This window comes from Protopterus annectens, chromosome 5.part0 (genome assembly GCF_019279795.1).
Source record: "Protopterus annectens isolate FY-2018-M chromosome 5.part0, PAN1.0, whole genome shotgun sequence".
NCBI lineage: Eukaryota > Metazoa > Chordata > Ceratodontiformes > Protopteridae > Protopterus > Protopterus annectens.
The window spans coordinates 1,886,883,802-1,886,911,504 of record NC_056735.1 but is presented as its reverse complement, the minus strand read 5'-3'; the positions used below and the strand labels follow the sequence as shown (position 1 = coordinate 1,886,911,504).

Here is a 27,703-nt window from a genome sequence, read left to right as displayed (position 1 = left end):
CCTCTTCTTCTGCCTGGTGTACAGTAAGTAATCATTCTCCACAAATATTCTGCTGTCTCACAGTTTTAGTATTTTGTCCTTCTGCTACAGTTTTGCCAGAATCAGCTTCTTCTGCTGGTAAGATTGCATCTTTACTGTTAAAGATCTAGGTTGCTTTCTCATATCCAGGTTTGGAGCATGCAGACATTGTGCCCTTTCAATTAACAACTCCTGCTGTGGAATACTAATCCAGCTGGTTATTTATGCTTTCATAAAATTAATGCAGTCTGTTCCTTCCGGCTTCTCTGATACAGCAGAAAATCTCAGGTTTTCCCTACGTCGTCTGTCCCCTAATTCTGTTATTTTTGAAACATCTGATCTTGAGCAGTCTCATATTCAGCCAGCCTTTTCTTCATTTTGATCTCAGATTTTTGCATTTTGATCACATCATCTGAATATCTGTTTAAAGATTCATCCATTTTTTTCCAGCCTTTTGTCATTTGAGTTGATATACTCCATCAGTGTTTTGTTTATTTTAATCAGGTCTGTGTGCAATTGTCTTATACTTTTCTCTGGGTTACTGGAAGTCATGTCTGGAGCTTGCACTCCTTTTTGCTGAACAGCTGTAGTACACTTCCCAGTCAGTATTTTTTCCTCACCTTTTGTAGCTGATTTTCTTTCAGGACCTCTGTATTTTTTTCCTGGCATCCAGGCAGTACGCTTACTAGCCAGTTATTGAAATTTACCCAGAAATATAAGCCCAATGACTTTCTCTGTTGAATTTATGTTTTTACACTGGGAAAGCTAGAATTAAGCTGTTAATGGCAGCCATCTTGGAAGTTGGCAACTAAAAGTATTTGTGAGTTCACACAGGAATGCCTTTTAGAGAGTGTTAGTTTCTCATCTGCTGACCATAACTAAAAGATGGGTTGGCCACACTACATTTTACTTGGCTATGATATCATGCCCCCATACTACAAACAAAGTAATGGTGTGTTTACATAATTTTCTGATATTTGTAGTCTTTAACAGCTGTTTGATGGGCTACTGTATTCCAATAAAGCAATTTTGATTTTTATTACTGCTGTTTTTGCTTCTGTCATGCCAATTTGATATGTGCTATATTGGGATGTTGTAGGTCATCTAAGGTGCAGTATACACTTCCACAGTAGTACCAACAACATGGAAAGTAATGATTTAATTTCAATTTTGTGTCACATTCTTAATATTGCTTACTTGTATATATTTACATGTTGTCATCTGCCCTAAATATTGCATCCTTCCTAAGAACCAGATCCTAGTTGTTATAATCTAGTTAGGCTACTTTAAATAATTTATTTAATTAGACTTTTGATTTTAGACCCTCTTGTCATTTCACTTATGCTTAACAATAACACACTAAATGCCTCTTTTTTTCTTTGAACCACTCACTTGCATCTGCTGATTTGTTAAAACTTTAAATAACCTCTCATATCAGGTCCCTGAAAAACCAAGGGGATGTGCTACCTTTTATGTAAAATACAGATAGTGCAAAGATAAAGACTTATACATTGCACCGTGGTAGAGCAAGCCTTAGAGTCATGTGCACTGTTTATGATATTAAAATATGCCTTTAATAAAATACCATATTGTTTGTGTTAGGATGGATTCTTAGTAGGTAATTTGTTAAGCTGCTGATTAAAATATTAGGAAGTAATACACTATAGATTAAAATCTCTGCCATTCTCACTTGTATATAATTCCAGTAACTAGCATTCATGGTGTGTGGTATATTTCTGCCACAAATAGCTCATGCATGGAGTTTGGAAACTAGGGACTACAAGTGGCTTTTTTTTAACTAAAGTAAGTACAATATCCGGACATCTTATTTTAAGTTTCAGTACCAGTCTGCAGCCTTCAACTATACTTGTCTGGTTAAAATAAATTCATTTATGCAGTTGTGCATAACAAAATATTTTTAACGTATAGCACTGAAAGTGTGATAAAAGGAAAACAAATTAAGATTGGTATACTTACAAAAGTGGATTTAATGCATGCCTCTCACATTTTTTTCCTCTGAGGTACAACTGCTGAGCAGGTAAGAACATGTAAATAACTACTGGGGTTTCTGAACAGCTTTGACAGTCATCATCCATATGTGCTTCTTGATGAAAGCTGTTCATTTTCATGTTTTGGTGCTCTCCAGGGAACTACCTTACCTCATATTGGTTTGCAGCTTAATTTAAACATTAATTACAATAGTGTGATGTAAGTGTTGATGAGTAACACTATTTCTAGGGACCAAATGCTTATTAGAGGAGGCCCATATCCCTTTATAGTTTAGGGTGACTAACATTTAACTTACAGACGCAGTTTCTCACTGAGCTTTGGTTGTGTTCAGTGGAGAGTTCAGTTAACAAAATACATCAAAGAAAGCACTTTAAAATCCGAACTGTATGTAACCTTTTATCCTAGCTCACAGACATGCCCAGCTTATTTAAGTAACCCTTACCTATACATACACTAGATAAGCGCTATTATATCAAGGGACTGTGACTATTTTTCTTTAGTTAGAATGAAGTTACTGTATGTATAAACTGTCACAAATTTTGCTTTTGTTCACCTTTCTTCACATCCTTCATATTATTTGCAAGCCTAAATCAACTGTCCAGATTTTCGCAGGATGCCCAGATTTTTGGCCTCATATTTTTGGCCTATTCCGAATAAAATTTGTGGGTTTCTGGCAAAGCACTGAGGATTGAAATAATAAAATGTCATACATTTGAGTTTCAGACTTCATTTCCTTCAGAAAATGCATGTCAAGACAAATGCTGCTATTCTAGTAACTTTCTAAGTCTATAAGAGCAATATTTAAAATCTGCCCCTATTTTTGGGCCTTTGTCCCCAAATTATTTTAGTCTTTGCCCAAATTTCTTGTGCTAAGAGGTTGAGAAGTATGCAAGCCTTTATATATTGGATAGAAAATGAAATAGCAATGCTAAAACAAGTGTTACATACTGAATTAGTATTCAAGCTGTGTGAAATGTAACATCTGTGATAGAAAAGTATTAACATAATCAAAGAATATGTAAACTATATAGGCTTTGAAGGGCGGCCACGGTGGTGCAGTGGTTAGCATTGCCGCCTCACAGCAAGAGGTTCTCCGGTTCGATCCTCGGCTGGGGTGCCTTCTGTGCGGAGTCTGCATGTCCTCCCTGTGGTCGCGTGGGTTTCCTCCGGGTGCTCCGGTTTCCTCCCACACCCCAAAGACATGCTGCAGGTGGATTGGATACTCTAAAATTGGCCCTAGGTGTGCGTGTGAGTGTGCCTTCTGTGGAAGGTTGGGCGCCGGGCTGGCAACTCGACACCGTAAAACTCCACTGCCATTCAATGTGCGGACAAGGTGATCCGCTGTGGCGACCCCTAACCGGGAAAAAGCCGAAAGAAGAAGAAGATGTAAACTATATAGGCTTTGTATAAAGTCATGGAAGAAAACAAAAAGCATTGAATCAATGTGAAAATGTGCATACATAGACTAGTAATGATATGACAGTTAATCAAACAGTAATAAATGTGCATACATAGAATAGTAAATGAACATATATATATAGAATAGTAGCGATAATGACAGTTAATGAAAACATGAGTTAAAATCAAGAATATTATAACATATTAGCTAATGTCAAGCTTATAAAAGTCTAGTTACTTTCAAATGGAATCAGCTGTAAAAAGATATTGAATAGGAGACAGTGAAGTAATTATAGGATGAAAATGGTTACAAATTACAAAGTAATATTGCGGTGGTCCAGGTACAAGAGAGATAGAAATAGTAGTGGAGAGCGGTAGATGATAGATAGAGATTATGAAGAAGTAGCTGTATTATGGCCTGTTATTAAAAGGTGGTGATAGTTAGTAGGGGTATAGAGATTATCCAGGAGCATCACGTGTACATTATTGAGTTAAAGGTTTGTTAGCTTTAGTTATAATTCATCAAAAACATCATAAATCAAGTATTCATAATTATTATATCACATATCTTCTACTTTGAATTTCTGTAGAACAAGATAAGTCACAAACAAACAGACCATGCAGTGGCAAGCACTGGCTAGGATTCAAAAATGAAAAATTCCGTGCATACCACAAAATTGCATGGTGAGTAGCAATATGCACTATGGAGCTGATTCTTAGACACATGTAATATGTTGCACTATCTGGAGAAACAGCAGAGACAGCATGATGTGCAAATTATATAATTATACTGAGGTTAGAAACATTATGATAATGGGACCAAAGAATGAGAAGTATATAAAAATTGCAGGAAGAGTTGCAGCAGACAGCATAGTGGTACAGTACCATTTCTTAGAGAACAGCGTCAGAGAACACCCTTACTTAGAGCAGCATTTGTATGAGCTAAATAATATATGCTAGGAGCCATTTTACACAGCCAGTATCTTTGGCAGTACTCATTGTCATTCTCCATGTTGCAGGTAGAACCAAGCAATCTTAACATATCATCAGCTCCTCAACAGATGCACAGTCAAATGCTATCATGTAAACAGAGAGACCACACATGAGCTCTTAGATATGTGACATTCTCTAACGGAATCTAGTGGAATGTGCAGAATACCAACCCCACAAATACTAAGGTAAGTGTAGCATAGACCATTAATTGCACAGAAACCTTTCAGTTGCTGCTGGATGTGTTTCTCTTGCTACTCTTCCCACCACATACTAGGCAACATGGTGGGTGTTTTTCAGGCATCTCCCTCACTAAAACCTAGCCAGTGATGTGGCATAGAGGGATAAAGCCCTGACCATAGTCCAAGCAACTCAGGTTTGATTAGTGGTTTGGGCATCTGACTCACTGGCAAGGGAGTGCAGTCATGTCCATCCTGGAGGAGGGAGGTGTGTACACAGGGCACACAAAGCAGTTAAAGCATCTTGGTGGAGGCTGGGGAAACAGTGGGGTGCTTCCTGAAGAAGGGCGAATGGAATGGCTTGCCAGTGTCAGCTTATTGTGGAAGTAAGAAATGGATCAGTGCTGTCCACATATTGCATGTCCCACCCACAGGGTGTTAATTGGGCACAGGGGATAGCAGAGAAAACACTTCCAACAGCATTGTGTCATGGACCCAGGATGCCTTGATCTCCTCACTGGCTCCAACCCTTCATTGGAGCTAGTTCAGGGGATACCAGGAGGGGTAGGCAGAGCTCAAAGAGGGGCTTCATGATACACTGGTGGTCAGCTGAGTGAGATAAAACAATAAGTGAAAAAAAAATACACCAGCTCTTTGACATTATGCTGCAGCATGCGGAGGTGCACATGTGGTTCCCATGGCCCATGCAGAGGAGAAAAAAATAATTATTTGGGCATTCTACAAAATAACTAATTTCTCTGTGGTTCTAGGTGCTATTGAGTGACCCCACATTGCTATTAAGGCCATGCACTGTCCACACTGCACCATATATCAACCAGAAGGGGTGCCACTCTACCAGCTGTCAGATGATGTGCAACACACAGGGTACTATATACAGTTTATGTGTGTGCCATGGACAGTAAACACAGTTTCCACATGTGACACACAACTGCCCTATACCAGCAATTGTGCAATATCAATGACTTCCCACAGAGATATCTTATTGATGGTGTTGGATATGCTCTGGAGCCAGGCTCAATGAAACCATTACAGAACCCACAGAAAATGGCAAAGATGCCTTACAACTTAGCACTGTCACTGGCCTATACCACTGTTGAATGCATATTCATATTGTTGAATGCCTCACTGCTACCTAGATTCAATGCCACAGTATACTTCAGAGACATGCAGCAAGAGATTTGCTGTTGGTGCAGTGCTCCACAACATGACAGTACATAGACAGATAGAGCAGGGGATTGCCATTGGAGCACAAGAGAAGCTGGAGCCAGGGGTGAAAGAGGTGGTGGTTGAAGAGCTGGCACAGGAACTGGCAGCAGAGGAAGCCTATGAGATACAAAGTTGGGTCCAGTATGCTGCAGCTCTGGCAAGCAGGCAGCAGCTGGTCCACAGCTATGGGCCAGAAAAGTCAGAAAAAATAAACTGATATATGCAATACTACATCCATGCTGTACTATACCATGCATTATCTGAACATGCTGTGCATCAGACAGTACCTACTTCTGTAACACAGCAGCAGTATAGGTAGGCCAGAGTTGTCATCATCTGTACAGGTGGGGAAGGGCATAGTGATAAGATTTATCAACTGCTGCATTGATGGACATAGGAATAAAGAGAGGGGAATAAGGGTGGACTAAGGATGTGGAAGAAAGTAGGTTACATAGCTGGATGAGTGGGAGAGCTGGGTATACTTTGCAGTGAGAAAGTGATGCTTACTGGAGAGGTAAGTGGCCAGATGTTATGGGTACTTGCACAGTAATGGTTCCAAGGGATTCACCTTGTGCAGATATCATTGTGCTGCATGGGTGCAGCTGCAACAGGTGTTGTGGGTCCTCTCCAGGAAATGGTACAAGCCATAAACCTCCTTGCCAATGGGACTGTCCCTCCAAATAATGATACTGCCACCAATAACTGCTAGGAAGGACACTAATGAACTGTGTGACTGTGACCGCCTGGCCCTTCCATGGACATGACCACCATTTAGGCTAAGTCTGTGATGGAACCCCATTGTACCACACCAGACTTACCACTGGCAGGTGGTTTTGAGGATGTAGCAGAACAGGATTTTGGTGTGCATGTCCTGTGTGATGTATCCACAGTTGAAGCAGATAAGTGGTGGCCACCAGAACACATTGTCCCTAGCACATGGAGGGAGATGGCTCTGTGGGGGAAGGGAAGGCACCCAGATGCATGTCCAACATGTTAATCAGGTGACCCTGGTATTGCCTGCTCATGTATGTTGTCACATAGGCCACACAGTATACAAAACATCTTTGCAAACGTAGTGGTGGCATCTGTCTATGCCTGCATCACTGCCCTGTACATCTGTTGTGTAATGCCTATTGTGACATTCACTTTGGTCAATGAGCAAGAGCCATGACATTTACAGCCACTAGCACATTGCTTCCTAATGCTATTGCCACTGCCTACTGCTGGTATGTGAGCAGGAGAGAAGGGTGCACCCTATGTAGGGTTGCCAGACATGACCTATTCTTCTCGTCCCATTTGAGATGTGGGACAGGTTCCACATACAACAGAGCTGTGTCACTGGATGTGGGTGGTAATGTGTCTTGCACAGTTACAATAGCTGACAATGACACTTTCCCCCCAGGCTGTGTGAGAGTTAGGCTGCCATCATTATCAAGCTCTGATGCAGCACTGACATCATGCATGACCTGTTGCATCGTGGAAAGCCATAACAGTAGCACCTGCAAAAGCAGACAGATAAACACAAAGCAAAGCATCTAATACATAACAATGCCACACTCCAGTGCATCAACAATACTACAAGTGTCAATATAAGCAAGTAATATAATCAAACATATAACATATGCTGTTGTACCTGCATCCTAGACATGTCTGTACAAGATATGTGGTGATGTTTAACATCCAGAAACTCATGGCTCTTGTGCACCACAACATCATGTTACTGCTATACAAAAATGGAAACGAGGTGCATCCCTGACAGAGGCAGACACTGGTGTGAATAGTTTAACACCCACATGCAGGCATCCAACAAGTATCATGTTCATTCGCTGACTCCACATAGAGACACCAGAAGCTCCTCTGTGTTCATGAGAGAAAATGTGATAGTGGACTCCAACTAGTGGCCATCCTGTCCTGTGCGACCTGGACCTTTGTGCAGATGTACACAATCATATCAGTGATCCTGCAATGGATCTGTATTGTTCTTTTGTAGTGATCTGCAGCAGCAACTTCCTCAGTCAGCTCCTGTCATGTTCCCAGAAGGCCTGGTTGGCCTTGTTGATGTTAGGATTCTGTTATCCATGTTCATGAAGACCCTGCAGTAACACTTTAATCTTTCTATTAGAGAACTTTTCCAGCTTCATGTATGCTCCTTTATAGGTGGATGTACATATATAGTCATCAAGATATGGGCAGCATCAGCTGTCCTATTACCACACCGATGTAGCAATAGCAACCATAATGAGTGCCATGCCTACTAAATCCCAATATCACATGCAGTAATCTTGCAGCAGTCTGTTAGGGGCAACATGGTGGCAGACAGCATTGTATAATATACCCTGTTGTTTGCCTACACTGACATGTTGCAGATCAGTGCTTAACTAATATGTCCCCTACGTGATCATCCACATTGTGAATCGGTGCTCAGGTCTGCCTACCCATCCCACCCCATCCTCTCTGTACCACACCTGAATAACTGTTTCAGAGTGGGTGCAGTATGACACACCTGTCTGTTTTTGAGATTCCTTTCTAGGTGGTTAATGCATCTCTCACAACTAATTAATACTAAATGGGGTACTAATATCTGGACCCTGTATATTTCCCATTCAAATTCACCATGTGCCTCCTCCAACCCCATGTCTGACAGTTGCTGTGGAGTAACCCCCCCCCCCCAATAGAAATATTAACCATATTCAGTACCCTGCACACTTGCCACTGGTTTGTGTACCTTTATCACAGCAGATCTAGAACACTTTGTTACTTTGCAGAATAGCTTAAATGATTTCTTCTGATAGGCACTTACTATAATTGTGAAATTTCAGATCAGATAAACAACTAGACCATGAGCTGACAGACATATTGTTCACAGATCAGATTAAGTTTCCTTTTCATTCACCTCCAATACTGTTTATGTAATTTAAAGATATACTAGTAAAAAATCTAGGCCTTGCCATATCTCTTATATGTGGTTTCAGTCTAATGATGCCCAAAATTGTGTACATCATACCTCTCAATTTCTTTGCTGAGGATCTTGAATAAAGCCAAAAAAAAGAATGTGAGACAAATGCCTGAAATCAGGGACAATTTTAAATATTACTCTAATTCTCTTAGAAAGTTAATAGAACAATAGATTTTGCATCAACATTCACTTTATGAAGAATAAGAAGTGTGAAACAATAATTTCTAGCATTGCTGACTATAATCCTCAGTAATGTACTTGAAAATCAATTTTTTATGAAGGGTAAGGCAAAAATGTAAGACAAACCCTAGGATGTTCTGCAGAATTGACGCAGTGGTGCAGCGGTTAGCATTGGCACCTCACAGCAAGAGGTTCTCCAGTTTGATTCTCAGCTGGGGTACCTTCTGTGTGGAGTCTGCATGTCCTCCCTGTATTTGTATGGGTTTCCTCTCGGTATTCTGGTTTCCTCCCACATTACAAAGACATGCATCTGGAGCCTTTCTCGCAGGCCTCCTCTGAAAATTGGCTTGTTCCTAGTCTGACTTTCCTGATAAACAAATGTTAAAATAAAATATAATAAACTCAAGGGCAGGTGAGAGAAATGGTATATATCCCATTTAAGTTGAATCAGTTTTTATAATTTTCTTGTATTCCATTAGTTTGGTTAGAAATGAAATAAAACAGTATAATGCTCTTTCACATCTTTCCCATGCTCTATTATAAGTCATGGGTTGTAAGATGTAGCTATTAAATAGAGCCATTTGCAGTAATCTGGTGATTTCACAATGCTTTTCCAAAAAAAAAAAAAAAAAAAAAAATCAAAGCTAGGCAAGTAATTTAAAAAATATCAACACATCTGTGTTCTCATATACTAAATCATAAGTAATTTTGTTTATTTATATATCCATCATTTCTGTGTACAGTCTAATAAAGGATTCACACTGATCTTTCGAATCCCTCAATGTGTATGCATCCATACATTATTGTTTATATATTTATTTACTTATTTTTTACCAGGAGTGGTTCCACTGGACCAATTAGAAGTGTCAGTGATTAATGTAGAGTCAGCTTGTGTTGCACTACATAAACTAAATGCCAAAAAGCAGAAAATGGGTAAACTGGGAAAGAGTATTATTTATCAAGTAATCCTGTTTCTTTTGTAAAGCTAAATGCTAATTTTTAGTTAAATAATATTCTAGATGAAATCTGAGACCGGAATGAAGGCAGGATTCTTCCAGGCTGTTGTTCCTCTCATTACCCAGGAAGTTCTGATTCAATACTTACTTTATTCTGCTATTTCCCCAACATAACTTCTTTTCTATCGTGTGTTTCCTAAATGCAGTATTAAAGATGTATTAGACACATACTTTGATTATCACAAGTCTGTGATTGGATGGCAAGTAAGAAAGGAAGCTGCAGTTCTTCTTCACAAATTTTGAGCTCACATTTAAGTACTTAAGTAGGAATATCTTGACCCTCATGCTGGGCAAAATGTTGCCTTCCCCACTTTAACAACCACCATTTTGAAATGAATCTATATAACATGCAGACATCTCAGTTGCACCTATTTTGAAGGTGCATACCTATTTTCAGGCTTGATTTACCAGTTCACACAATGTTCTGAATAAATATTCCTGTTTTAGAGGTACTTTCCTACTTTTGTTTTATCATTTTAAAGTGTGGATGATATCAACTGTTTGTTCACTCTAAAGTCTGTCTACATTACTTTCTGGCCCCTGCTTGTGTGTAAAAGAAAAAAAAAAGTTGAAATTGTCTGAGACGTCACCACTCTGGACCAGTAATCAAGGAGCCTGAATCCTCATCGCTAGCACTGGAGAGGGACATTCACTTAGAACAAAAATGGATACACCCATCTGCATCTAGCACAATTTCCCTTAAGAGCACACAGGGAGCACACTCAGTCTGAGGGTTGGTTTTCTCTCTCTCTCTCCAGATCCCCAGTAAGACTCCCAACTGGCAGAGCTATAGAGTTGAGTCCTCAGGTGAATGTCCAAGCCAAGTCCTCCACCACTCTCTCTGTGAAACCTGTGCTTAGTGTCCCTGCTCCAAGCAGCTGATGCACACACTATTTGAGATTAGATTTGCACACACACACACACACACACACACACACACACACACACACACACACACACACACACACACACACACACACACCTGGGAAAGACCGACACATATTTAATAGCTATGAAACCCTTCTCCCCAGACTATAAGGTAGTTACTGCCACCTGACACTCCAAACCCAAATGTCAGCTACTCTAAGGCTCTTGCAAGGGTACCCAATTATACTGAGTGAACTTAATATTAATACAAGTGATAGTGTTTGGCCAATGCAGTAAGGCTTTCTGGAGTGGCCACAGAATCACCATATAAATATAAGTACTCTTAAAAGTTAAAGCATTCTCTAAAGGACCAGCCACAATGAAAAGTTTAAATATGTGTAATAAAAAATTAACATGAAAATGCTAAATATCTGTTTACAATAAACACCAGAGTTTTAATCAGAGGAAGTATTAAAATAACACAGATGAATAGATTCACACATATACAGAAAAACAGTACTTGACTAATTTAACTATATTTTCCGGACTGATCTAAAAAAATTATTATTCCCTGGTAGCTTACTAGAGCAAGACAAGATGAAGTAGGTGAGGGATCCTTCTTTGTCAGGTTCCAAAAACAGACTGCACTGAGACTTCAGTTTCACCTAGCATTAAAACATTTTTAGTGATGGATTACAGAATTATATCACATACATCTGCCCTTCTGATTTCTGAGAGAAATGGTATATATCCCATTTAAGTTGAATCAGTTTTTATAATTTTCTTGTATTCCATTACATGGTCCGCATGCTACCCGATTGGCCAGCAGTTGCCAGGATTTAGCACATATGTGTCAATAATCCACACATACATAGAGCTTGCTAAGATCTGTTGCAACTTCTGGAAGTCATAAAACAATTTCAAACCAGCACCCTTCCAGAGTAGCAATTAGCTCGCCCCAGAGACAACACAGAAAACTTGCTAGTACAGCTTTCTTGTCTCTGGCTGCACTGAGAACTGTAAAATACAATCTTTATGGCCTTGACCCAGTAATTTAATTCCAGGATATTTTTCAAAGTCAAGTGAATTGAGATTAATTTCTTCTCTTCCAATATCTTCTGTTACAATGTATTCATTTCAACAGTTGCAATGCATACATTTAATCAGTTACTACATGCATGTATATTTCTATTCTGTCCAGCAGGACCCACTGTTGATACATTTTTAAAACAACCAACTTTACAAATACATTTTCAACACAAGCATCTGTTCAAATCAATTTGATATTCAAATGACATATAATTCTTTACAAAATTCCAGCTAGCTATGCTGACATGTGTTACACATCCACTGCCCTACTTCTCCTTGCTTAGCTGGCAATACCTCACAACATCACACTGTCCACAATTTTGAAACATGCCCTGACTTAGCCTCATGTTTTGATCTGTGCCTCATAAAATCTTTACTTTTCTGTCAAATCACTGAGGATTGCAGCCAATAAAACTTCTGTAAAATCACTGAGGATTGCAGCCAAAACTGGTGGTGGTGGGGGTGGTGTAGGCGGTTGTGGATGAATGCAACTAACCCTCTAGTCATGTGATCATTTTTAAAACAAATTGAAACTGTCCCTGATTTCACAGACTGTTCTTGACTTGATCTCATATTTTAGTATGTGCTTCTTAAAATCATTAGTTTTATGACAATTCATTGAGAATTGCAAGCACTAATTGGGGGTGGAGTGGCTGTGGCTTTGAATAAAAGCAATTTACTTGTATGAAAATTTTAAAATCTGACTTCTACATTTGTATGATGTAAGCTGGAATATTTATTCTCTGCCAGATGTTTGAAAGAAAGCTAAAAACTGTTCCTAATGTCACAGAATGGGCTCTGCATCATAAACATTTGAATTTGATATTGTCAGTTTTCATTCTGTCTTCAACTGATGGGTTCAGATCCAATGGTCGGATCCATCTCATCCTTTGTTAAAGCTTGTGGCAACCTAAAACTTTCAAGCTTCCCCTTACCCATAATAATGCACCAGCGCTAAGTTACCTCAGATCTCATTTGTCACTTTACATGAAAGATGAGGTTCTCCTTAGCTCTCGAGTGTTTATAAGTGTGTTGCTTTTATACTTAAATTGTCCTTTTTTTTTCTTCTTCTTAAAAATGTTTTCTTATCCCTTACCATTTAGGTTACTTAGCAACTTCAAAAATATGTTTTTTTTTTAGTTTTTTCTCTACCATTGAACTTTCTTACAGTGCATCTCCAGTGAAATATGTTTAATAGTAATAATTTTTCTTCTCTACACTTAATGTAGCTTCTAATTGCCTTTCCTGTTATTTCATTTGATTGTTGCCTTCCAAAAAAAAAAAAAAAAAAAAAAAAGTTTTGTTTCTTTAGTTGTTGTGGTATTACTGTTGGATAGTTTTCTGTTAGTTGTGATTATGATGGAAGAGGGCCCTGCTGGGTTTAAAAAAAATGTGTTAAGTGTGGGCACAAAACTTCCCATGTCTGATGGCCACACTTTGTTTTTACTGTCTTGGTCCTTTACATTTACAGGAAGATTGTGCAGTTTGTCATGGCTTTAATCACAATGCCTTAGTAGAGAGGAAGGAGAAATTGATTTTGGAAGGTTTGCTCCCTTTAGCTTTTGGAGAGCCAATATCTGGTGCTCAATCTCCTAAAAGCAGAGTATTTAAGTTTTCTTCTCTGAGATCATCCTCTCAGGTCTCAGAGCAATCTTCAAAGAGGGCTGTGTTGGATCCAACCACACCCTTGGAGCCTAAATCTAAGAAAAGATCTAATTTGGATCCAACCTCACTGTCTGATCCTAAATCTAGAAAAATAACATGACCTTCAGAACTGACGAAGCAAAAGAGTAAAGTGATGGATCTGACCTCCTTGGATACGATCAGAAAATTTCCAAATCTGACAATTTCCAGCCCTACAGGATCTAGCCTCATTTATTTGCCAAGAACAACATATTCACTTTTTGTGGATCCACTCCCCTCAAAGGTGCCCTCGTATTTTTTGGAGCATTACAAACCCAAGTCCCCCTCTATTGTTTCTACTAGTTCTTCCAGAAGTCTAACTGAAGATGATGGGGAAAGAGTGGTATGGAAGATTCTGTCGGCGCAGAGTCAAATGGGTGTCTTACTGGCTTCTACCCCTTCGGTCAGGGAGTCCATGCTTCTACCACATCCCCACTGCATCTTCCTCCTCTGATACCTTTAGCTCTTACAGAGCCCTTGGATCCAAACTATCACACTCTGTCTGACTCACATCCGAACATTGTTATATCTTTGAATCCGAAGATTACCATGAGTGCACCAATTCTGTTGGATCTGGTGACCTCTCAGAACCAAAGCTTACCTGTCAGATCCAAGGTGTTGGATTCAACTCCAAAATTGTCAGATCTGTCTCTGTGCTTCAGAACTTTGGATTTAGATAGCTCGACTCAGACTTCCACTTTGGGGGGATTGCTTTTGGAGTGGACAGGTTCAGCTGTCCAAAAGCTTATTCTTTTGGCTCTGAGGTCTTCTCTTTCTCCAGGGCAATGCACCTTTAAGGCTGTAAAGACAATTTTGGCTACCCGACCAGAACAAATGAATCCTACCTCTTCTTCAACCCTGATATCTCTGCACTCGAACCCTCATCACTCTTTGCCACATGGACAGCCAGAACCCCAGGCTTCCCAGCAGGGGATTTCTATTTCTATATCTTCCAATAATTCCCCAGAGCATCTCAATGAGGAGGTCCATAGGATGAAGAAGTGTAAGAGGAAGCACTTGGACTCTCCAGGAGAGTCAGTCATGGAGGATATGAACTTTGATGTAGGTGAAGGGTCCTCACAGTCCCATCCTGAAGATGTCTCCTTTGGAAACACTCTTAAAATCCTAAAGCAGAGAGGTGGTTGGATGCATAATAACCCTTCATCTGAGGAGTTGATATTCCTGGAGGCTTTTGGTATTACTCAATCTTCAGTGAAAAATCCACCATACGATTTTTAAACTTCTTTATTAACAAATTAGCGTAATGGTTTTGGCCATCCAGCCTTCATCAGTGCATCATATTAATTAATTTGATGCACTGATGAAGGCTGGATAGCCAAAACCAGCTGTCTGTTCATCCCCCCCACAGTCTAAGGCAATCGTGACCATCGATGCTTCCCAGTTGTGGTGGGGGGGGGGCATTTTCTGTGGAATCAGTCCAATGCACTTGGTCCCCCGAAGAGACCAACTTACATATCCAAGTTCTAGAGATGAGAGCAGTGCTGTTAATGTTGCGGGCCTTCCAAGATGCTCTCCATTTGGGGATGATTGCAATTCAAATGGACAATATATCAATAGTTTGGTACATCAGCAAGCAAGGAGGGACCAGATCTTACCTCTTCTGTCGAGAAGCCCTCAGAGTGTGACAGTGTGCGATCTTCTCCAACCACTTTCACATAGCAACTCACATTCTGGGGAAGTCCAATGTGATAGCAGACAAACTGAGCAGGTGCATTCTCTTACCTCACAAGTGGTCTCTCAACAAGAAAGCAACAAAGATGATATTTTGTTAGTGAGGCCAGCCTTGCTGTGATCTTTTTGCTTCTCCCGTAAACAACAAATGCAGCAGATAATTTGCCCTAATCCCAACACAGGGGGATTTGGGAATCACCGAGGGATACTCTTCATCATGATTGGCCCTAACTTTGTTATGTTTATCCACCAATTCCATTGATTCCCAAATTCCTACAGCAGCCATGTTGAAGAGCAAAGTCATACTCATTGCACCTTACTGGTCACAACAGATTTGGTTCCCCTTCCTTTGTCCTCACTTACTTCACCAACCATGAATTCTAGATCCAACTCCAGACCTCCTGTCTCACCCAACAAGTTTGATCCATCCAGACATATCAACCTTCGCCTGGCTTCTTGAGTTCCATTGATAGCAAGACGACCTATGCTGTCTTCTACTGTCCAGCATATACTTTTATCTTCCCACAAACCTTCAACACATAAACTCTATTCCATAAGTGGAAAAGATTTGTGTACTGAGCTCACCAAAATTATATTGAACCTTTTTCGGCTCCTGTACATGACATACTTGAGTTTTTGGCCCTGCTTTTCAAAGAAGGAGCAAGTTTCTCAATCATTAAAGTTCAGCTGGTAGCAGGAGCAGCCTTGGGTCAACTGGTACCCTATGCAAAAGGGCTCCATGGCGCCCCCCACCACACCACCCAGTGTCCGCATCCTGGTCTACCTACACCAAGTAAATACTGGGAAAGCACCCCTACTAGAGCGGCGCCCTAGGTGGCCGCCTAATTGGCCTATGCTTAATACCTGCTATGGCTGGTAGCAATATCTTACTTTCTTGTTGGATTTGAAGGTTCCTCAGTAGTCTCTTATAAGCTGTGCAAAACTTTCATGTGAGGCACTCTACTTTTAAGGCTTCCAGTTAGACGCCACTCCCCATGGGATTTCAACCTGGTACTACAGGCACTTATACATAGCCCCTTTGAGCCAGCAGCTAAGTGTGACCTTAAATATCTAACTTGGAAAATGTTTTTTCTAGTTGACATTACATCTGCCAGATGAATTTCAGAAATTCGGACATTATCTTCAAAACCTCCTTACTTGATTTTTCCAGGGATAGAGTTACATTATGAACCAATGCATCCTTTCTTCCCAAGGTGGTGTCAGAATCTTATAGCACTCAGTCTATTGATTTGCCAGTTTTCTTCCCCAAAGTTACTAACAAAAGAGACTATATGTTACATTTATTAGATGTTCACAGACAATATCATCTTTACTTTCATAGGAAAAAGACATAGGAAAAACAGACCAGTTATCTGTTTCCTTTGCATATTTGAAATTGGGTAAGCCAGTTGCTAAAGCAACTGTTTAGCTAGATGGATAACAGATTGCATTTCATTCATTTATAAAAAATTGGGCATTGCCTTACCACAACCGGTAAAAGGCTCATTCAACTAGATCTAGGGCAACTTCTGCAGTTTTCCACTCCAGAGTGTCCATGGGTGATATATTTTCAGTGGCAAATTGGATTACTCCCCATACCTTTGTTACTCATTACAAATAAGATCTGGTCTCCAGGGTAGATCATCATTTGGTTCAAATGTGCTCAGGAATATCTTTTCTTAGAGTCCACCCTGGAATTTAGGTAGCTGGGGACTCTGTCCTATCAGTTGAGGAGAGAATGAAAATTGACAACATCAAATAAAGAAGTTATGTACTTACCATAATGTTCCATCTCTGTTGCCCATTTTCATTCTTCCTCAACTTCCTGCTCTCCAGCCCACATCCATTTTTTATATATGAACTTCTGGAGGAATGAATTCTTAGAGGAACTTTACTGTCTTTTACATTGAGCTCCAGATATACTTTCTTTCTAAACAGAGTACTTGCAATTGTTACACCTCTTTGTTTATGCATAGTAAATACAGTCTTTTTTAGCAAAATCAGCAAACAAGATCTGAGGTAACTTAGGGTTGGTGCGTTATGGGTAAGGGGAAGCTCAAGAGTTTTAGGTTGCCATGAGCTTTAGCGATGGTCGAGATGGATCCGCTCATCAGATCCAAACCCATCAGTTCAGGAAGAATGAAAATGAACAACATAAAATGGAACATTGTGGTAAATACATAACTTCTTTTTTATGGAAATTCAATAAGAATTACAATTAATAAAGGGTGGGATGTTGGTTGTGGATGAAAATAACTTACTCTGTTGTTGTTTTCTCATTTTAAAGTTTGGCTTTACAGGAATAGTGTGCATTTGTATGAAATACATTGGGATAGTTATTCTTTGGTGAGTGTGTGAAGCAAAGTAGAAAGTGTCCCTGAGTTCAAAGAATGCTCCTGACTTTGCCTCAGGTTTTGGTCCATTCCTCATAAAATCTGTGGAGCCTATTCATTCAGTCAATCTGATCTGACATATGAGTCCTTGGAGACACTTGCCAGGTCCAATCCAGCAACATCAGTGCTCCATCCTTGAGTCTGTTAAGAACTTTCCTTCCTGTAATACATCTGTCATCTGATTCGCCTCAGAACTTGTTTGCCACCTTTGCAAACAGATGTGGATCTACAAAGCTAAGTGCTCCATCTCTATATTTGATAACTTTTTGATAAACTTTGTAATTTTTCACTACTTTTCCAATAGTAGTTAGACTATTATTATAGTAGGGCAGTTTCCATTCTTTTGGGACTAGTTATAATTAACATATTTGAAGCTTGTTTTGAACCCCTTCTTCCAGGACATTTCCTGACATTACAAATTTTCATTTAACTGAGTGCTGTTTGAATCATAGGTTAAGCAGTTAGGTATTTTGTATTTCTATAAATATATTTACCTTCTGTTAAAAAGAGTGTATTATTCTCCTCTTATTAGTGATTGCAGTTTGGATACTATTCAGTGCATAATTTCACTTCCAGTCTGAAAGCAAGAATAGAGTCCCTTCTTCTCTGTCCTTCCCTTCCTGCAGCTGTGGTCTTCAGGGTGCTGGGTCTCATGGCCTCCTCTATCCTAATAGTTCACTTTGCTTGTTTTCACATGAACATAATGAAATAGCTTCTACATGTTCAGTGGTGCCAACATCGGCAACCTTAGTCCAAGACCATCTTCATCATCACAGAATCCTGTACATTCCATCTAAGATGGTGGCTCATGCGACCGCTAATATCCATGGGGAAACTGTCTGTGACACTGTGACACCAACCCCAGTAGTTACGGTGACCACAAGTGCATTCTCCTTGGGGTGTAGGACCATTATGATGCAAAGGTAGTCCAAGTTTAGTGGTCTGAGTTAGATGCCATAAATAAATGTCCTGGAGCTGAGGGCAGTCCTCCATTTGTTGCAGTAACTTCAGTACCAAATTTATCAGGGTATGATCTTCATCCAGACAGGCAATATGACTGTAGTTTGGTACATCAACAAGCAAGAAGGAGTTAGATTATACCCATTATGTTGGGAACCAATGTGAGTATGGTAGTTGGAGATTGCCTCAAACTGCTTTTTTCTTTTTTTTTCTTTTTTTGCAACACACACCCTCAGAGATTCCAGCTGTCTAGGAGACAAGTTCAGCAGGTCTGTCCTCACACCTCATGAGTGTTCCCTTAATCCAGTGGTAGCCAGCCAGTCTTTTCATCACTAGGGCTCCCCTTGCTCCAATCTTTTCTTCTCTTTCCAGAACACCAAATGCAGCAAATTCTTCACCTTGGTTCCCCCACTGGGACAGTCAGCCAGGGATACTCTGTCTCAGCAATAGTCTCTGGGGCTGCTTTATTCCTCCCCACCTTTACCTTTAATTTCAAAATTCATTCAGATAGCAATAAGATACAAGACATCATTCATCCTCATAACTCCATTTGGCCCAGACAAATCTAGTACCCTCTTCTGAAAATGTATCTTCTGAAGTCCCCTTGGCTTCTGGATTCCATTCTGGATCTAGTCACTCACCCCTCAGGCAAGACTCACCCAGAAATTTTGTATCTAAAACTAACCACTTGATTTCTCTAGTTCCAATGATGACTAGAGAGCTTCATCTTACTGTGGAGGTACTCAAAATACCTATGGCTTTCCAGAAAGACTCTCCTCATGGGATATATTGAAATAAATGGAAACATTTGGTGTCTGGGCTGATTGGCAAAATATTGACCCTTTCTCTGCATGAGTATCAGGCATTCTCTAATTTTTACAGGCTGTCTTTCAGCTTGGTTCTAGTTTTTTCAACTGTGAGGGTGCAGTTAGTGGCTATTTCTAGTTTTTCTGTTGGCTTTGAAGACCATTTTCTCACCTCTCATAAGTTATGCAAGGCATTCCTCAAAGAAGTTTTCCTACTCAGACCTCCCATAAAAGATCCCGTAACTCTTTGGGATCTGAATTTAGTTTTGGAAGCTCTGATTCTTTTCCTGGAAATCACTGTTTTTGATAGCCATCACATCAGTCAGAAGGATCTCAGAGCTGCAGACTATGTTCTTCTTCACCTTGCATCATTTTCAAAAAGGTAGACTATCTCTCAGGATGAACTCTTTTATTCCAAAAGTAGCTACTGAATCAAATTTGCATGTTCTTACCATAGCGATATATCTTTTAATTCATGTCTGTTCAGTACAACAGCCCTCTCACCATCCCTGTCATTCTCTTCTAAGACATGAAGGATTGGCTGATTTTCCTAAGGACTTTGGTCCCTGTCTATATCTCATAACTAGTTCTTAGCATCAACTAAGATCTGAGGTAATTTGGGAGACACATACTTTATGGAAAGGAAAGTCCTTAAGGAACTCAAGGCTGAAACAGTGATGGTGCGATATCAGACACGACAAGCGGCTCCATGGACCCATATGTTGTATCAGACAGGCATGAATGAAAGGATCTATCATTATGGAAATACATAACTTTAGTTTTCTGAAATATTGTTGAGGATTGCAGTTACTAAATGATAACAAACATTTGAACTTTAAGATTCATATCCTTCAGAAAATGCACGCCAGTGCCAAAACTATTTTTCTAGCAGCACACTAAGCACATAAGAGTAATATTTTATGTATTTTATTATTAATTTATTTATTTATTGCCATTTATCTTCTGGAATTTCTTGTAAAATGGTACAAAAAGCAGATAAGAAAAACTACATTGATTTTTTTTTTATTTAAAAGAATGAGTGCAAATAGAGCACAAAATAAAACATAAATTACAATTTATTAAATCATAAATAGAATCTAATATACGAATCCAACAATGTCTCAAAGGAAAGAAAAGGTAAATACATTTGTGAGAGCAAGTGTTTCAAAACAAAGAAAGTGGAAGAAAAAAAAAATAGAAAGTAATTTGCAAGAGCAAGCTTTTAAAAGTGAGGTTTGAGAGGGAAAGTATGCAAGTAACGTGTTGGTGGAAGGGATATTTATACAACAGTGTGCAAGAGTGTATGAAGACAAGTGTGAGAGGCAACACCTGGGAAACAGGTAGAGGAGCCAGCATAGAAAGTGATTGGATTATGCACTGGATGTGGTATAGATGGAGACACAGAAGTGATGTGTTGTGAAAGTGGATGAAAGAAGATGGAGAGAAAAATCAAGGTACTGACCCAGGAGATGTTGGAGGAGAATAGCAGGGTGTAATAAAATAAATGAAAGATTTTCGAGAAGAGTAATAAGTGTTAAGGAAAGGGAAAAGGAAAGTAAGTGGTTTAGGGAGAAAGGATAATAGAAACACAGGCTTGTAACTATAACATATAAGTATATTGTCCTCAGATAAGGTAAGGGATAGCACAGTTTAGAATTCCCTGTGTGGATGGACAGGATTTTTTTTTCTAGACAAGAATTAAGCAAGAACACAGCCTTCTGTTCATTACATGCCATTTTAATTGCGACTTGAAATATTTCACCTGGGGTATTTGTTTAAGGGCAAGGAGGACGGAGTTCCAGACATTAGCGATATAGGAAGAATAGAAAAAGTCATCAACAGAGTTGCTTGATTTAGTTATAAGGAATAGTGTTTTTATCTACTGAGTGAACAGCCTGTTTGATGAGTAGTTCTGAAGAATGTCTGTTAGGCTACGGCACTTTTCAGGTTTGTGAATAAGGTTATGCATGGAAAATCATTGAGATAGACTCAAGGACTGTGGCAATTGTAGCCTGTGCTGCTGCTTAAGTGCTACACAGTGGTGAGGTTTGTAGGTCACATTGTCAGTAAATTTGGCTACTTCATTTTAACATTGCTTAAGATTAATGAGAAGAGGGGCTGCAGAGGTCAGTTGGGAAGAGGAAGGCTGACCCACTATATTTTCTAGTATTGCCTGTTAGGTAAGATTTTTGACAGTAGAGGTTGCCAAATTTTTATGAGATTTTATTATTACATGGTAGTCAAATTTGAAGATGTCATCCATTATTACATCTATTAGCATATTGCAGATTGCTTATTCAGTTTTATGTTGTGAAGAGCAGAAGAGTAGATATTTTTTTGTTATTGTGAATAGGATGTGCTTGGATTTTTTGAATTTAGAAGAAGAGAATCAGATAGCCATGTTTCAGCAGAGGTAAGGAAAGTTGTTAAAGTGTATCCATTTTCTTAGCAGCATAGATTAGAGTGGAGACATAAACATACTGGATGATTTTTGCAAGTTTGCATACTGAGTAGTGGTCTTTCAGAAATATATTGAATAAGAGGGGACCTTGAATAGAGCCCCAGGGGACTTGCATTACTATGAGAAGGAAAGAGGAGATGTTGTTTTGCCATTTAAAAACTTGCTGTATACAGGACAGGTAACTGTCAAACTGAGTTGGGTGTATCTAAACCCATGGAAGACAATTTTTGTTTCAGTTTTGTATGTGAAACAGTGTCAAAAGCTTTTGAAAGATCATGGTAGATTGTGGAGACCAGGTTTCCCCTCATTTCTGTTTTGACATACATATTTGTGTGTGTGTGTGTGTGTGTGTGTGTGTGTGTGTGTGTGTGCATGTATATATATATATATATATATATATATATATATATATATATATATATATATATATATATATATATATATATATATATAGATATATTTACATATGGGTGTCAGACGCCCAATCAAATGGGCAGTACGCCAACACCTGTTTTTTCGACACCAACTAATCGATGCAGACAGATGGTCGATGGGCGTATGATATTGACAATCCCCAGGTAGGGAAATATTCCCTTTCCCCAGGGATTGTGCAGTCTCAGAGTTAGTATATATAATTATCATCAGGGCTGGGAGTGCAGATGGGTTTGCCCCACTGTAAAAGCACTTCTTTGTTGACATGCTCCATGTTCTTATACCTGTTAGAGTTCATGCCTCTTTCATGGCCTCATTGTCTTCCTCTTCCTCTGCTGTGTGTGTGATGTTATGCATCCTGGAGTGTTCAGTCCCTCAGTGAAACCACTGAATTAATTTTTATGAAATCATATTTTACATATATTTTTAAGCAATTTGCAAATTGTACTACAAAATATGTGATCTACTTAGACTTATGTCACTTATATCCAGTGTATTATGTCAGCAAGACAAATCAGACATTGAAAGAGCGTGTATATGAATATATTTTTAACACAAGATAAAATAAGTCCATAAATGCACTGGCATGGCATATAGCTGACAAAGACAGTGAACATCACTTTAAATTTCAAGTGTTAGAAGTACTAAAACCTGATATTAGTGGTGACGATTTCATGAATCATGTACAGATTATAGAGTATACGTGCTACAAGTTTACTGAATGTATGAATTAGTTGTCTGGTGGAATTACTGCATGAAGTTGCTCCTGACTATAAGAGCCATTTATATTTATTGATAAAATATTGTTAGGTGAGATGAATAACTGTATATTTTGTCTATAATTTGCCCAGTCAGTTCTTTGACTGGCTTCCAAAATTGTTTGGGGCTTCAAGTTCTAGCTGCCTGCTGATATCTGCAATATATATTTTCCCCAAGGTCTGATAAAGCTTGATATAGGCAATTTTTAGGATGTTTTTATGCTTTTTCTACATAGCATTCCCTTACTTAAGTTGGGATTTGATTTCTGAAGTTAACCATAGGCATGTATTACCCTTCAGTCTTCTACACATAACAGGGAGCATGCTGTCTTGAACTGAGGTTAGTTGTTTCATGAAGATTAGTGCATTTCTCCTGGTATAAATGAATCCAGTCAATTAGGTATAAATGTAGTATTTGTTTACTTTCTTTGATTTCAGTGATGAATCTCTTAGTTGTAAAGGTACAATCTGAAATGATAGGGCAATGGTTAACAATGGTGGCAGTTAGCAACCAGACTACAGAGACAGCTGCAGTTTTCTGAACTTTATTGCGTGAATTTGCTTTGATCTTCTCTCTCTCTGGCTGTGGCTACCATTTGATGGTATATTGTGTGGGAAGTTGTTGGAGAGGAGAAGGAAGGAAGGTAAAATCAAGGTGTATGCTGTCTGTTTTTACTAGTAATGGATGCAGGAATGTATGTAAGAGTCTGTTTTCTGATTTCCGGACATTCTGTCTGTGGGCTTGGTAGTTTTGTTACTTTGGGCAAATGGCGAGGTATTGAAGAAAGAGAGAAAGAATAGTTACAGCTATTGTAAAAGTTAGATGTTTATAATCTATTGCAGTTGTATTGGGTATGAGAGTGGATTACTGGACTCCTGGAGTGTGAGTAATGGTCATTTTGTTATCGAATATGGGAAAGCTTATTTTCTTTCCTGATTTATTTTTCTGTTATTTGAATGTGAGACAGTATTTTCAGGCTGTGTGTAGACTGAATATTTTGTAGAGCTCTGAGATATCCATTTTAGTGACTAGTTTAGATACTGCTGATTCCATTTGAATTTTGCCTGCCAAAATGTATTGCTCTGTTATTGCGGGTATTTATTTTATTTTATTTTATTTACTGTTCAACAGTAATGATCAAAAAAATCAATGGTTTTGCAGCTTTATATATTATTAACCTGGGAGGTTTGCATAATGCTTAAGCTGTTTACCTTACAAGGGCAAAGTACAGGGTTTGATACTCACGTGGGATAATTGGCTAGGCTTAAATGGCCCACCACGTCAGTTCGCCTAGTATAAAGCCATGAACCCATAAAAAGAAAAACAAGTATCAGTCACTGCAGGTAAGATGGTCTTCTTCAGTGTAACTAATAATATGTTTAGCAACCTTCTGTTTGTTTTACATACCCCCCCACATATGTAGACACACACACACACACACACACACACACACACACACACACACACACACACACACACACACACACACACACACACATATTTGAATCTTTTAATCTGGTACATTTATTCAGGGCATTTTTTTTTCAATTGAAGGGGGATATTGGAGTACAAAGAATATGGAGTTACTCTGGATTTCTGATTATGTTTCATTACTACCAACAACAATTAATTGCACACTGGTGTTAATCAAACCTACAGTACTTGTTCTGTGTACTGCCTTGTCCTCTTCAAGCTAGCAGTGCTTGGAGGACTGACCACACACAGCCCTTTTGTTTTGTTGTGAGTTAAATATGGTACTGCACCTGTGGTAGTCAGTGGCACAATTAAGCACATTAAATGTGAGAAAATTACTTCAGTTGAGCAAATAATACAAAAAGGTGATTTTCTTGGTCAGTTGAAAAGATTTTCTTATATTTAATTTTGTTCCAGACTCACAGCTGTAGACAATTATAGTCCAGTCTGCCAGTAGTCAGGAATGTCACAATTAACTGACTGCAGGTATGTTTCAATGAGTAAATTAATAATATTGTCAGGGTCTCAGTCTAGAACCAACTCTAGCTTTTGATGCAGCTTCCACATTGTAATGGAAAAGCCTAGTTAATTCATTAATCCCTACTAGAGGTCTGTTAATTAAGTGCAACGTTCCTAATTGCTAGCATGTTAAATCAAAAATGACCATAGATGTAAGTCAGAAGAAAAAAATTAAATCTAAGAAATTTTTTTGGATAAATAAAGAAAATGTTTTGTATTTTTTGTTTAGCTAAAGGTATTTCCTCACACTCCATGTGAACTGCAGCAGCTAATACCAGAAATACAGTATCGGGACATTGTGGTCTGGTATTAATTCATGTCTTGGTAAATTGGTGGGATCATTGGCTAGTCTACATATGTTCCAGTGATCAACAGCCTAGGATGAACTGGGTCTGTATTATATCATCAAAAAGTAAATACATTGACTACCGCTTCATTGACCCGTTTTCAGCAAAAGGGAAACTCCACAAACGATCGTTACATCAACATTTTTCCCACTGTAAGTAACCAGTGGGCTGTCTTCGGGAATTTGCCCATTTCCCCACTATAGTGTGATCTCGGAGTTGGTATATTTCTTAGAGGGGGTGTGGGACATGCAGCCATCCACTAGGGTGGGTTTTAAATGTTTCTGTTTTTATGCTGTTGTTACTTTGGCCCACTGGTTACTTACCTTAGGAAAAATTTCGATGCAACAATTGTTCGTGGAGTTTTGCTTTCGCTGAAGATGGGTCAATGAAGAAGTATTCAATGTATTTACTTTTTGTTGATATAATATAGACCCAGATGAACCTATGAACCTGTAAATTATGCAATGACAAAAGTGCTTTGTATAACCTGCATTTGAACTGCTTTTGGCTTGAATGGGAAAAGGCAGCCCACACAGCTAGTGCTGCAGGTATGATTAACACCACAGTATGATCTATGTTGTCTGTGTTGTTGTGTTAAATTGGTAGGTGTGTAAATATGTATAGAAGTGCTGTATGTAGAAGTGCTGTATCTTAATATGTATGTGAATTTGATGTAGTCCTTTTAGTCCGTGTAAGAATGGCATAATGGAAATTATATCTTTCATGCTGAACCTAATGAGTTGTCCAACAGATGAGTGGAGGAACTCAGCACAAAAAAAAGACAGAAGTCTTTGATTAATATCCACATAAACTACTTCTAAGGCAGAAGAGACCTCTTTTCTGTATATCTGTCAGAAAATATATGGCTTGCAGAGATTAGAAGATGCTGACATCTGTCTGAGTTAATGTCTTTATTATACATTTGTAGACCGCTTGCTCAAAGATCAAATTACTCATTTGAAAAACAGTCTCTTTACAGTTGTTAAGTGCAACAACTGAACATGGTATAATTTTCTTCAGTGTGTAGGATCATCATTTAGAAAGAAGAGCACATTTTTACATACAAAGTGAGAAGAGTGTAATAATATAAGGTGGTGTGTAAATAATCTACATTTCTAGCTGTACTTCTGAGTGTGGAGGAGTTTAATGTATTTTCCTATAGTTGTTCCTTTCTTTCTTCTTTTTCTTGCTTTTAGTTTGTGTGCTAACTAGTCATATGTATCTTGTCGGTTTTTATTTTCTCACCACTAAATACTCAGTGATTGCTTTTTTTTTCATTATTGTATGCTAAGTATGTGAGTCATCACTCTGTGTATGTACATCTATACATATGTATGTTAATTTTTCTGTGTTGTGGCGTTTTATCCCTGGGCCTTAGCTGAACAGTTTTCACCCAGTTGAACTTTCGCAGTCAAAAACAGAAATAAATACATACATACATACATACATACACACATACATAAATAAATAAATACAATTTTGGAAATCATGAATAGTATGGGTTTTGCTGGGATATAATTATTTTTTTGCTTACTAAATGAAATATGTATATTTTCTATACTGGTGACTGCATTACTTTAATTTTGTGGTTGCACTCACTGTTATCAGTGTTGGTTCACAGTGGTGCACTGTTTTAGTTAAATGTTTGAATAGCAGTATACGTATGGGAAAAGTGTTTTTGTTTGGAGTGTTATGAGGAAGTTAGTGATGCTACGGATTTGTTTGAAAATTAGTTATGAATATGAAATTAAGAATGAACACTGTAGTGATCCTCACAGATGTGTTGCATCCTGTTACACACACAAACACACACACACACACACACACACACACACACACACACACACACACACACACACACACACACATTCTTGCTCTTGGGCAAAGGAGTGAAATTTTGTGCATTGATTTGGTATTTCTGTTATGTAATGAACTTTTTTTTAATTTCTGAAGGAAATGTATGAAACTGTAGGACAGGTATGTAGTGAAATATACAAGGGAACAGAGGCTTATTCTTGAAACTATTTGGAGGGTGATAGAGGCAAGATGGAATGATGACAATGTTGGGAGTAGATTATGGAGATAGACTGTGATGTGCACTTGAGAGTCATGTATGACATATGTAATGGTATTGTGTTTTGTGTGTTTGTGAATCTGTGGGGGGCATTCTACAGTATTCTGAGCATTTTAAAGGTATACACAGCACAACCTACATCATATATTGGCTTAGATGCCTGAAAACAATATA

At 38.7% G+C, this 27,703-nt stretch overlaps 1 long non-coding RNA gene across 1 annotated transcript in view; it reads left to right on the top strand.

Annotated features, from left to right (window-relative positions):
• LOC122801967 overlaps positions 1–27,703 on the top strand; it is a 1,870,547-nt gene that overhangs the window by 786,593 nt on the left and 1,056,251 nt on the right. The gene's annotated exons all lie outside the window — the stretch shown is intronic.